Source organism: Tupaia chinensis, unplaced genomic scaffold, assembly GCF_000334495.1.
Source record: "Tupaia chinensis unplaced genomic scaffold, TupChi_1.0 Scaffold147123_1, whole genome shotgun sequence".
Taxonomy (NCBI): domain Eukaryota; kingdom Metazoa; phylum Chordata; class Mammalia; order Scandentia; family Tupaiidae; genus Tupaia; species Tupaia belangeri.
The window spans coordinates 74,057-86,070 of NW_006206975.1; positions in this window are offsets into that span (position 1 = coordinate 74,057).

The window sequence follows — 12,014 nt, forward strand, 5'->3', positions numbered from 1 at the left end:
GCGCCATTACTGGGTATATCAGTTAGGATGATTTTTACTGTAAGTGGTAGGAGGCTTGAACAATGTGGACAATTTATTTTCCCAGTTAACAAAGCATCCAAAGTCAGACTTTTCCAGGGCTAGAATTGTCTTTGCAATTTCAGACTTCTCATAGAGACCTGTCCATAAGCAGCTAAGATGGGCAATACTCACATCTTCCCATACATTGCCCAGAAGCTCCCCAAAGGACTTTCTCTGGGGTCTAAGTGGCTGGTAATATTTTGCATGTCCATACCCAAGCTGCAGCAGAGACTGGGACATAACACCAATAGTAATAATTACTAACGTTTATTGAATACTTTGTAAGTGCTATATACTGTCTTTATATGCATTAATTTAGTTACATTTCAAAGCCATGTGTTAGAGAGGTAGTATTTTTACCCATTTTACAAATGAGGAACCTGAAGCACAGAGCAGTTAAATAACTTGTCAAAGGTAACTGAGTTAGTAAGTGGCAGAGCTAAGACTGACACTGGCAATCTAGCTCAAGTCACTGATTCCAACTCGCTTATGTATTATAATTAAATTATCAACGTCTGTAAGTAAGAGATTGATTCTATCGGCAAGGAAGAGAGAGGAAGAATGGCTCTCAGATATACAACCACCAGTATTTCTCCTTAGGAACAAAGAACAACCCTTGGCTGGCACACACCACCCCATCAGTGAATGACCTGTTCTCTCTAGACCTATGTCTCCAGTTATTAGTTGAGAGGGCACCTTCAACAATGACTGTGACCTTTCTAGAAGTAACAAGAGCAGACTCATCTAGAGAAATGGTAAAACCAATAGTCACTATGCTTACCAGGGGACATTACAATGAGCTTCCTCCCAAGCAAGATGGCGACAGGAGGCTAGTGATTCCCCAAAGAAAACTTTAATTTCTCCTATGGGCTTTCACATACCCATAGGTCAACTGCAACCCAAGTTTCAAGCCATATGTCTCTTTCTACCCAGGCAAAAGTCGTGCTAGACTATCAATCCAGCATTTCCTGAGTGTCAGTAGAGGTGCATTCTGTTCATCAAATACAGTTTTTATTTTGTGAGAAAATCAGCCATACCTGAGCATCAGTCTTCACTTATTGATAAGATCGCACTAGGAATTTTTCTGTTCCAGTCTTCCATTGTCTCTGTTCCTCACAAACTTCATGAGAGCACCAAATATGTCTAAAATATTCAAGACAAAGCACTCTTATTTTAAATAAAAACTTCTATCCTCTAGGATTTCACAGCAGTTAATTGTGCCCTCATGTGCTAAAAATACTGGGGGTTTTTTTCCTGTCATTAATCCAGTCTTTTTTTTTTTTCATATAGTTGTCTTTTCATAGAGTCAGAGATGCAGTGAGTCAGTTTCCTCACCTCCCAGGCACATCACCCAGGGAAGGAGGTGGATATATTCTTAGCCTGGAGAGCACTTTGCTCTGTCTTATGTAAATTCCAGGAGGTAAATGTCTTCAGACTATGATAAAGAAGAGATCAGAATGTGCAGAGTTGGCAAGGAATGAACCCCCTGAACAATGGGCTGATCTCCACGTGCTTCGTGCTTGCTGCCTACAGACCTGAAATGGAGCCCCTGGCTGTGGAACACCCACTTCTCTCAGAGAGGAGAACGCAGAGCAGAAGAATTCCTCTCCAGGTTCCCTCTCCTAGAAGTGTCAGAACAGTTCATATGGTGCGTGTCGTGACTTTCTGCCATCCTGGGAGACTGTGGCTATTGCAAAGGTGGAACAAAGAATCTGGCCACCAGGACTCCCAAGCAGAAACTGTAAGAACTGTAAGACTATGTGGAGTGTCTGTCTGGCCATCATGACCAACTATCCACAGGCTGTGAAAAGGGCAGAGTCATGCTTACCTATGCCCTGACTCGTAATGTCATTAATTTGCATTTTCTAGCACTAAGAAAGCGACCATCGTTTATCTCTTCAGTGCTGTGCGTTGCTTGATTCCGGTGCCTTTGCAGGTTCAGTGCACAAAAGGCCAAAGATCGGAGAGAATGCCACATTATGAAGAGTCCTGATCAGGCTTTATAGCAGCTGCTTTCAGAACTCTTTGCTCTAGTGGGTCCATGACTTCTGCCAAGTCACATCACCTCTCTAAGGTCCATGGCCACCTCCTAAGTGAGGAGGCAGATTCTGACCTCTAGGTTCCTTTCTGGTTCAGAAGTTCTCAGCTGCAAAAGAGGATTTTGCTTCCCTTTGGAGGATAAAAATGCCTTCTGTTCCATCCCTGTCTCTGGCTTCAGCTTCCTTCACTTCCTCTATTCAGCCTTCCCAGAAACTAGTGGAAATTCTAAGCAGATCTCTGACAAGGCTGAGACTATTTCTTACACCTAGCTGCCAAGATAATCAATAAATTATTTAGAGGGTGTGACAGGTCAAATAAAGCCCTCGCCCACAAGGATGTTCACACTCAAATCAATGGAACCTGTGAATATATTAAATTAATTACAAAAGGCATTTTGAAGGTGAAGTTAAGGTTTCTAATCAGTGATCTTAAAATAGGGAGCCTTCCCAGCTACCAGATTGGCCTAATCTTATCATATGAGCCCTCAAAGGCAGTGAACTGGCACAGCCACAGTGAGGCAGGTGGTAGGATGCCAATGCTGAAGCCATATGGGAGGCCTGGGTTTGTATCCAGGTTGACCTGAGCATCCAGGTGAACCTGTCCAAGCACATGACTCTGGCTGCCTAGGAGGCTGAGAGGAGGATCGTGACAATGATAAGACCCTGTCTAGGGTCTCTCTGTCCTCTTAAAATAAATAATTTTTTTTCTTTTTTTGGAGAGGTTTTTGCTATAGGGCGTGTGCGCTCTCCAGACAGACAGACAGAAACAGAGAGACAGAAAGTGAAAAATCACCCCCCAGGGGGGATGGCCATGCCGTAATCCCTTCTCCTCCATTCTCCTCTCAGGATCCTGGGCACGCATGCACACGTGCCCAGCGTGAGTTTAAGCCACCGGGTCTGGGACTCGAACCATGGTTGACTACGTGGGAGTCCAGCGACATAGCCATTACGCTAACTGCTGGTCCTATAAAATAAATGAATTTTTTAAAAAAGAAAAAGAGAGGCCAGCAGATGGCATGGTGAAGGCACTGGACTCCCACATGGACAACCACAGTTTGAGTCCTGGACCTGGCAGCTTGCTTTCTCATGTTCTCTCTCTGTTTCTCTGTCTCTCTCTGGAGAGCACACATGCCCTATAGCAAAATTTAAAGTAATAATTAATTAGATTAGATTAATAAATAATTCTTTAAAAAGAGAAAAAAAAGACTATCTGACTGGAAGTGAGATGTGGCAAAATGGAAAGCTAGAGAGATTCAAAATATGAGAACAACTTGAGTCACCATTGCTGGATGAAGCCTCATGGAACACATGAGATGGAAAATGGGCAACCTTTAAGAGCAAATGAGCAGTCCCTTCCAAAAAAAAAAAAGAGCAGTCCCTAGCTGATAGATTCCTATCTATGAATGGGAACCTTGGTCCTATAACCACAAGGAACTGAATTCAGCCAACAACCTGAGTGAGCCTGAAAACAGATTCTAAGAGCTTCCAGAGAGGAACACAGCTCTGCTGACGTGGGAAATTCAGCAGGGTACCCAGCTGACCCATGCTGTACCTGGGCTCTGGCCCACAGAACTGTGAAACAGAAATGAATGTTGTCTTCAGTCACTACATTTTTGGTAGTTATAGCAGCAATAGGAAACTAATACACAGATTCCATGACAACTGCATTATTTTAACAGGAAAATTTACTTATTCCAGAATACCTCCTTCTGCATCTGGTGGTGGAATGACCAAGCCTGGCACAGAGATCAATACTATTCCTGGCCCCTGAGCTGTGTCTTGCTTCCAGGAATTGATATATCCCCAAAGCTTATCAGGAGAAAGAAAGAAAAAATAAAAAGGAAAGTAGGATGGGAAGGAAGGAGAGAGGGATGGAAAATGTAGAGAAGAGGGAGGAAAAAAGGGAAGGAGCTGGTTCTGATATCATTATTACTATAATCCCTACAGGCATCTAACCCCCAACAATGCCCACTTCATAATTAAGAAATCTGAAGTTGGCTGCATGGCCATATGGAAAAGGAGGAGCCAGGAGTGCCCTGGGGATGCTGCGGAATCCAGCAACTTAAATATCTGCAGAGAACATCTTGTGAGCAGCCCTTTGGTTGAGAAAATGCAAATGACCCCAGCTGGTTGCCAAGTGTCACTGAGGAGGCCCAGCTGGCATCAGAGTCAGGGCCGAGCTCCAATCTCAGCTCCCCTTTCCACAGAGTAAAAGTGGCAGAACACTCAGGTTGCACCCAAAGTCTGCCCTGGGGTTCTGAACAAAAAAATGTGTGATGAGAATGATAAAATTAAAGAATTCTCCTTTCTCTTTATTTCTATTTCTCTGTCTCTCTCTCTCTCTTTTTTCTCCCTTTTCCTCTTTTGTCTCCCTTTCAAGTTCTAGGTAGAAACTGAAAATTAACCCTAGCTTCTTCTGCCTTCCTTTCTTCTATATCCCTTCAACTTTATGCAGTGAGATTATACCACTAATTTTTATTCCTCACAAATAAGACAATGAAAGAAGATGAAATTTTAAAGTTCATCCAAAAGTCACTTTTGGGACCACCAGGTGGCATGGTGGTTAAGGAGCTGGACTCATCATGGCGGACTCTGAGGTTTGAGTTCCAACCTGAGGACTTGGAAAACACACCAGGTTCATGTGCACGCATGTCCAAAATCCCAAGAGAATGGGTAAGAAAGGGTGCGGCCATCCCTCCTGGGGGGGGAGGTGATTTCTCACTTTCTCTCTCTCTGTCTCTCTCCAGTGAGCACATGTGCCCTATGGCAAAAAAAATCTTAAAAAAAAAATAATAAAGTCACCTTTTCCTAGCTCTAAAAAGTTTTCCCTTGCCTACATGGAACCATTCACTTTTACCTCCACACTCTGGCATTCTTTTGTGAGCTCCTGTGGCCAGCCAGTCCAGGCTCCAGGGAAGCAACGGCTGAAGCAGAGAAGGATGACCATGGGGGAAAAGTGCTTTGTGGTTATTAAGAGCCTTCATGCCCTGAGAGTGTCCAAGAGTTCTTTCCATCTGGCAAAATAACTATAATGATTGAACGCATTCTCCAAATGGCTGAAGCATTCAGCAGGGACCTCTGCTCCATTTTAAAAGTCAAGACAAAGGTTGAGAGCAACAATCCATGATCTAGGCCTGTGTTTCTGGAATATTCAGAGAATGATTTATTGATGAACTTCACACAGAGGAAAGAGTAATTTGATAAGGACTTAGGGGCAAAAAGAGATTCCCTGGATGCTCTTGTGTCCAGATAAATACCTTTCATCCATTTGTCTGTCCAACCAACCAATAGCCCCATATGCTCACTACATGTGTGCATATATGCACACATGCACATACATGTGCACCCTTGCATACACATGGGCACACACACGCTCAAGGACACCTCCTGCTTTACTCCCCCAAGTCCAAACTCCATCTTGACCCCAGCTCCAACCTATATAAAATGCATGCCAGTCTGAAAGATACCACTCTTATACAAGAACCAACTTAGAAAAGAAGAAAGTCACCAATGTCAGAGGCCAGAAACAGAGTACATGTAAAAGAAGTTATCAGGAGACCAAAATGAGTCCTGCCAGCCAGGCCCATCTCCATGAAGGAAACCCCTCAACCTCAGTATACCCTTTAGGATCCACCAAACTCGCCCTCATTCCACAAAGCTGCTATCTCTCAACCCCACTAAACTCAGAGGCCAAACCTACTGTGATTTTACTCATGAGACTCGAGAGAGGAAGCCGTCCTGTCATTTGGAAGAGCATGTCCCCTGTTTTGATCATGTTTCTTTTTCCAATGCCATCTGTTGAATACTATTATTCTGCTCAAACACAATCTGTGACAGTATTAATTTCTTTTTTCTCACTTTCTTCCAAAGCTCATGACATGTACAAATAATTCTTTAAGAGATTTTTAGCATTTAAGTCCCTGCCCTGAGAAAAACAAGTACATTACAGTATTGAACACCGAGCTACGATTGTGTGCCAAGCACTGTCCTCATCTCTTTACGTGATTTAATTCATTTAATTCTCACAACAAGCCTACAAGGAAGTTTCCATTATTATCCCCATCTTACAGCTAAGGGCACTGAGGCAAGGGAAGCTAAGTGACTCATCCAAGGTAATGGTTACTAAGTGGCCAATCCAGGATGCAAACCCAGAGAACATGGTTCCAGAGTCCATGGACTTAAGGTTTAACCATGTGCTCTCAAGGATCCCCAACGATATAACTAAGGAACTTCCCAACACTTATAAAATAGTAAGGAAGCAATGCAGACAAAGAGCATACTGTTCATAAGAACAAAAGAAATAGGCATCTTCTGCAAACACACTCCTTCACATAAACATGCATGTGAGCACATACAAACACCTAGATCAACTAGTTATAGGGACTGCATGGACACAGTCACAAGGCTCTTTTGCTTACCGTATTACCTTATGCTCTTGGGTACAGACCGGCCCAGAGGACAACAGACCATTTTCTTAGACTGTTGGGGAACTAAAGACCAGCCAATGATGTAATGGTTATTTTGCTGGACTTCCACATAGCCAACCATGATTTAGTTCCTAGACCCAGTGGCTTAAAACTCACCCTGGGCATGCATGTGTGTGTGTGTGTGTGTGTGTGTGTGTGTGTATGTGTGTGTGTGTCTGCCCAAAATCCCGAGAGGAGAAGAAAGGAGAAGGGATTGAAGGGATTGTGGTGTGGCCATCCCCCCCTGGAGGGATGATTTCTCACTTTTTGTCTCTGTCTCTCTCTGTCTCTCCAGTGAGCTCACATGCCCTGTAGCAAAAATATCTGTTAAAAAGAAGAAGAAGAAAGAAAGAAAAAGAAAAAAAGAAAGTTTGGGAAATAAAAATAGAAGGCAAAGGAGAAGATGACTTCCTACTCTGACAACCTGGACATCATGAAGAGAGGAGGAAATGCTGTGCTTTTTACCATTTCTTATCGTGATTTGTCTTTTAGGATTCTACTGAATGTCACATTTAGGAGAGTAAGCGGATTCAAAGAGATGTGAGGGTGCTGGTGAAGTACTTTACATCTAATCAAATACTTTATATTTCACAGATACCCCTACCACTGTAACCTCAGCAATTAAAGGATAGTACTAGTACTGCCATCTGTATTCACTTTTAATTCTTAACTGACAACCATATAACCAATAGCACAACAACTAACAACTTCAAAATCTCATGAACTTACCACAACAAATTTTGGTCCTCCCTCATGGGTCTGTGGTCAACTGGCCAAGGCTCTGAGTTGTAAGGTGTATTTGAATCTGCTCCATGTGTCTCGGTCTTAACGGTACTCATTTCTATGTAAGATGCTTCTATTGTGTTCTTCACATGGCAGAAGGCAGCAGCCCAAGGAACTAAGTCAAACAATGAAAGCACATGCAGAGTTTCTCATATCACGTCTACAAACCTTCCTTTGGCCAAAGTTGTATGGCTAAGTAGAGCTTCAGTAGGGGACAGAATATACTCCTATTCAATTGGGAAGGATCACCAGTCACTGGCAAGGACACAGATATGCAATTCTTTAACCCAAAGGGAATAAAGAATTGGGAATAATCCAATATACCTCACCACCTTTATGGTCCTCATATTGAATTTTTTCCCCAGAGTCTTTCTTCAACTACCATATCTCAAAACCAGAAAAATACTGAAGAAAAGTCAGGAACACATGGAGCCCACCAGGGAAGAATGGGGATTTAGGAATGTCTCAGAAGCTCAGGAACCTAACTAGTTTAGCAAAATTACAGCTAGACTTTGCAAAGTGGCAACGTGATGTGGGGAAGAAAGGGCAGGCAATGAAGGTGGCATGAAGAAAATGAGAGCTTGTAATATAGCTTGTGATCCAAAGCAAAGGATGAGGGGTGGACATGGGGAGAGATTCGCAAAAACACCCTTTAAAAAATAATGAACATTTGTAGCAGGAGCTTAGTTGCTCTTGATCAAAAAGTCACTGATTATGAGGAGAAATGAGCAGGCATCAGGAGTCCTCCATTCCTTTCCTACGTAGAATGCAGGAATAGAAGAAAAGGAGCTATAGAAAATAGAAAATGATCCGTTATTTTTGGAATACTATACTACATACTCTGATTTAAACCCCAAATTTTATTATACAAATAGTAATATTCTTGTAAAAAAAATTAATACAGATTAATTAAAAGAATAATTACTCATTCTCCTCTTACTAAGAGATAAGCATAATTAGCATTTTAATGTATATCTTCTAAACTCTTTTCCCAAAAACTATACATATATTTTATTTTAAAACTGAAATTATACTGTTATGTAAATAACTTTATGTAAATGAGGGTTTTTTTTACCTAGCAGAGTATGTCAATAAACATATGTCTATTATGATTTTTAATGATCACAGAATATTCTTTTTTAACAATTATGCCAAGTCTAACAATTCACTATTAGACATTTGCGAGTTTCCAAGTTTTTGCCATTAAAACCAATGGTGACAATAAAGATCTTGGCTTTTAAATCTTTGCACACTTGACTTTTAAATCTGTGCACTTGATGCCAACCTCTCACTTTTAGACTTTCCATGAGACAAATAAATCTTTATTCTTTTTAAAAATTCTGTTCTTTATTTTTGAAAGACTACATGCACACACATGAGAGAGGGAGGGAAAAAAAACACACACACACACTCTCCACAGGGTCTGATCACACTACAATGCCCTTCCTTCAGTCCTCCAACCTAGTGGATCCTGGGAATTCTCAGGCATGCCTGACATCTGTTAGGCTGACCAGGGAGGAGATTCAAACCACAGTTGCCATGTGGTATCCAACTTCTTTTGAGCAGCTTATTATCCCATGAAGTCATCCCTTCTATTCTTTATAAATGACCCAGTCTCAGGTATTTCTGAAAGCAACATGATAGTGGACTGAGACAAAGAGTAAAGACATTTTTAGGCTTTTGATAACATATTCCCATAATGACTCCATGAAAGCTGCATGGATTTTTACCCTAGCAGCAGTATATGAGGTTAGTTGGTGCACTGATTTTAAATGTTGCCCTAAAAGATTTATGCAGATCCATATCAAACTCAGAAAATAAGCAAGAGTCCACACCACGCTTTGTGGCAAAGAGAATGAAAGGGCAAAGGCTATTACTCTATATCACTCTCCTCCCACCCCAGTGGTTCCTGAAATATGAATGCATTTTAAAATTTGTGGTAGCTTAGAACTGATAAAACATTATTTTCTGATTTGCCACCTTTGCCATCTTCCTTTATTCCCCCTTCCCCACTTTCTCTTCTACATCATCTTTGAGTCAAACAAGAGAATAAAAGATGAGTGTAACTACCTGTCAGTCAACATACTCAGGGCAAAACAAGTCAATGGAATCAACATCATGCCATGGTCCAGAAGGTCCTTTCAAGCTCAATTCATTTTGCAAATGAGTTTCATTTATTATAATCATACTAATATCATGAATCTTAAGAAGCAAATTATACAGAAAAAGTAAAAGCCCCTCTCCCACTCATCATTCTCACCTCCCAGAATAACTCAATTATTCTGAATGTAAATATCTATAAATTGACTATGTATGAGGGAACCTCAACAAGTGAGAGAAAAAAAAGTGAAATTAAAGTGTAATTTTTGTGCAAAACAATTTTAAAATCTATTCATAGTTTTTTCATAATACACATTTTTATAAACCTTTTGAAGAGCCCTCATATTAAGCATAAATAAGGATATATCATGTTAAGAATGTGTAACGTGTCTGCTTTTTGGGAAAGCTGGAGTAGCAAGGACTGCTTTTACCCTACTGCTTGGAACAACTAAAACAATAGACACAATATATGAAACAATACATCGGATAAAAGGCAACAAAGACAAAGTAAGTGTGATCCCCAAAAGTTGGGAGACAAAGTAGATCAGCCCTATGGCTGCCCCAGCTTACTGAGAGTTTCCAGGCTGTAGAGCAGGGAGAGGAAACCCAGGGCCAGTTCAGGGATCATCCAAGTTCAAGACATGAAACGATGTATTAAAGGAGATAAAAGTGGTTGGAGTTTTCAGGACATGTAAGATAGGCAGAGAACTCCAAAGATCTATGGAGAGTTTTCTTTTCAGCTGAATCTTGATCAGAACATCCAGTGAGGAAAATTAATTTTTTAAATTTTAATATTATTTTATTTTTTAATATATTTTATTTTTCATACATTCAATCACTATATATACAGTGTGCAAAAATGTATTTTCTCAGCATGAATAAACTGTATATTAGTCCAGTTAAAGATATTATCATACATATTATCATCAACAGAAATTTTCTGGTTTTTTGACACTTAAATATTTTGTTTCTTTCTTTTTACCCTTGATTTTTTTAAGTGAGGAGAATTCTTGACACAGGAGAAAGAATTCCCATAGGAAAGAGGGTTTGCCTCGGGCTAGGACTGGTTTATGTTCCCAAAACCCAGAGTGAAATCTTCATAATTCACAGTTTTAGATAGAGAACTCAAAAGGGATTTGCCTCAGTAGTGGGCAAAATTAGTTCCAGCTAAACATTGTTCTGGTCCTATATAACAAAGCTTAAATACAAGATCTGAAAGGATCAAACAGTTTCCAAATAACTTAATCATAGCTCAAAACTGAGCTCAAAAACCTATATAGAAATATGAAAAAAAAAATCTAGTAACCAACACATAATTTCCGACATTCAAACAAAAATTACCAAACACACAGAGAAACAAGAAAAAGTTGCAATCCATAGCAAAAATAAAAATCAATCAGTGGAGGAAACCAGCAGTTAGTGTTAGTGTAATGGCTATGTCACTGGACTCCCACATAGTCGACCGCAGTTCGCATCCCGGACCTGGTGGCTTAAAACTCACAGTGGGCGCATGTGCGTGCATGCCCAAGATCCCAGGAGGACAATGGAGGAGAAGGGATTGCGGCGTGACCATCCCCCCTGGGGGGTAATTTCTCGCTTTCTACCTCTATGAATCTCTCTGTCTGTCCGGGGAGCGCAAGCGCCCTATAGCGAAAACCTCTCCAAAAAAAAAAATAAATAAAAATCAATCAGTGGAAACCAGCCAATGACTAACACAGAAAATTAGTACAAAAGGATAGTAAAAAAATTACATTCCATATGTTCATGAAACTAGATAAAGATTGAAGATTGACCAGAAAGATAATAAAAAGAGATCATTAAACTTCTAGTCATAAAAAAGACAATGTATGTAAAATACAATCAATGAGGCCCAGCCAGAATAGTACAGCAATAGTGCATTGTTCTGAAAAGCTGGAAGTCATAAAGGAGATTGGGGTTCTATTCTCAAAGCAACTTGTACACACTGGGCATGTGCACACATGCCCATAATCCAGGCTCACTGGGAAGGCTGGGGTGGGGGTTGTAGATCATGGTGTAAGAACTTGTTGCTGATGCTTGTTTGTCTCCTTCAAGAAAGAAGGAAATAACGAGAGAAAGAGAAAGAGAAAATAAACTAAAGAAATACACTAAATGGAATTAACAGCAGATTAGACGTTACAGTAGAAAAGATGAATGTACTTGAAAATAAAGCAATAGCATGGAACCAACCCAAAGGTCCACAAACAAATGAATGGATTGAAAAAGTGTGGCACATATACTCTATGGAATACTACTCAGCCATTGAAAAACAACAAGACCCTGGACTTTGACAGAAAGTGGTCACATATGAAGGATCTATTACTGAGTGAAGCAAGCCAGGATATGAAAGAAAGATATTGTATGTATCCACTTAATATATACCAACTATCCACACTTTATGGAAGAGATAAAAATATTGAAGGGCATAAAAGCAGTTTTTTTTTTTTTGAGAGATTTTCACTGTAGGGCCAGACAGACAGAGAGAGACATAGAGACAGAAAGCAAGAAATCACCCCCCAGGGGGGATGGTCCCGCCGCAATCCCTTCT